The following is a 2,008-nucleotide window of genomic DNA, read 5'->3' as shown; positions in this document are numbered from 1 at the left end:
TTTGGTTACTTTTCTTTAGATTTAGGACTCCTTAGGATCTTTTCTTTAGAACTTTTTCTCTTTTCTTTCTTTTTCTTATACATAAAAATTTTATAAAAAAAAATGTATAAACATCGAGAACTGTACACCTCGTGTGTGGAGAAGAGTGTCGGGTCGTCTAGTTAGAATTGAGTCAATTCCTGTTGTTCCAATGGCTGAACCAATCCAACCCATGACCCTTAAGGATTTGTGTTATCCAGTTGGCTCCATCCAACCATTTTGTATCAGGTTGCCACAACCCACAGCTAACAATTTTGAAATCAAATCTCAAATCATAAATATGCTTTCAAAATTCACAGGATTAGAGGATGCTTATATATTTATTAGAGAATTTGAGGAGGTATGTGCAACCATGAAACTGCAATTAACAGAGGATGAGGTCAAACTTAGATTAATCAACTTTGCCCTTAAGGATAATGCTAAGAAGTGGCTTTATAGTCTGCCAAACTATTCTGTTACTACCTGGGAGGGCTTTGTGAGAATATTTTTGAAAAAATATTTTCCCCATCATAAAACAGCTAGGATTAGGAATGAAATAAATCAATTTTACCAACTAGCTGGTGAATCATTTTGGAAGTACTTTGATCGTTTCAAGAATCTTTTGACCCAATGCCCACACCATGGAATAGAAACTTGGAGACTATGCCAGATCATCTATGAGGGGTTAGATTCAAACTCAAGAACCATGCTAGAGTCCATGTGCCAAGGCCAATTTATGGACAAAGAAACTACTGAAGCCTGGCAATTCTTAGAAGACCTAGCTGAGAAAAATTTACAGTGGAAAACAACTAGGGAACCTGATAAAGCTACACCTTCAAGAGGAGGAATGCATCAAATTCAACCAACCCTAGCATTAGAGGCCAAGATTGCAACCTTAACACGTAGATTGGAAGCCTTAGAATTACAGAGACCAGCCAATGTAAATCAAATATCTGCACCCATGTGTAAAGGGTGCAATGCACCAGACCATGTCTTAGAAGAATGTTCCTACTCGAATGAGTGTGCACAGGTGAATGCCACCTATCAAGGACCATTGAACAATCCTTATGCACCCACATATAACCCAGATTGGAGGAATCACCCAAATTTCTCATGGTCCCAGAATCCTAATGTAGGAAATCCAAATTTCAATCAGCAAAATCTAAGGTCCAACCCAGTGATGAACAACCCGCCAGACTTCCATGATAATGACAAGAAAATTATCTCTTTAGAGAAAAGCCTAAAAGCCATGATGAAGACACATACCAGCTTTATGCAAACCACGGGTCAACTCATAAATAATAACACCCAAGCTATAGCCCGTCTGGAAATGCAAGTAAGTCAGCTGGCTTCGACCATTAGTGAACGAGAACATGGTAGGTTACCTAGCCAACCTGAGCCAAATCCTAGGAACCAAAATGGTCCACGACCCCAACAAGGAAACCAAGTTAATGGTGTAAATGCCATTCATACCTCAAGATCGGGAAAACAAATAGACAATAAGGTAGTTGCACTTGATGATATAGAGGACTCATCTGTCGAGTCACCTTCTAAAACTACTACCTTTCAACCTCAAGCACCAGAAACTAAAAATTCACCTAGTCTAGTACTTAAAAGTTCTAGAGCTCCTTTTTCAAACAGACTGAAATCCAATAAATCTGAACATTTAGACAAAATTTTAGAGGTATTTAAACAAGTCCAAGTTAATATTTCTCTTTTAGATATAATCCATCAGGTTCCAACTTATGCCAAATTTTTAAAAATTTTAGATATTTTTTCTACCATGCTGATGAACAAAAGGTGTTCGTCAGCCTTAAGGCAATCTTTTTAGAAAAAGAGTTCCTTGGTGAAGGAACCGTTGCCTCTAAGGTTGAACTTGATGAAGTTCAACAGGTAGAAGGACTGACACCAATAGCTGAACCTGAGTCAGATAGGATTAGATCAGATCCAGAGCCCAATATACCTGCACCATTAAGGCGATCTGGTAGAG

General features: G+C 38.3%; 1 non-coding gene across 1 annotated transcript; it reads right to left on the bottom strand.

The window, feature by feature from the left end:
• Positions 1 to 559: 559 nt before the first annotated feature.
• Positions 560 to 666, bottom strand: LOC140858923 (small nucleolar RNA R71). Its single transcript, XR_012142327.1, has one exon. It is a non-coding gene; the product is annotated as a small nucleolar RNA R71 (small nucleolar RNA).
• Between the last annotated feature and the right edge of the window lie 1,342 nt (positions 667 to 2,008).

The sequence above is a fragment of the Elaeis guineensis genome, chromosome 6, assembly GCF_000442705.2.
Source record: "Elaeis guineensis isolate ETL-2024a chromosome 6, EG11, whole genome shotgun sequence".
Classification (NCBI taxonomy): Eukaryota; Viridiplantae; Streptophyta; class Magnoliopsida; order Arecales; family Arecaceae; genus Elaeis; species Elaeis guineensis.
This window is presented reverse-complemented; position numbering and strand designations above follow the sequence as displayed.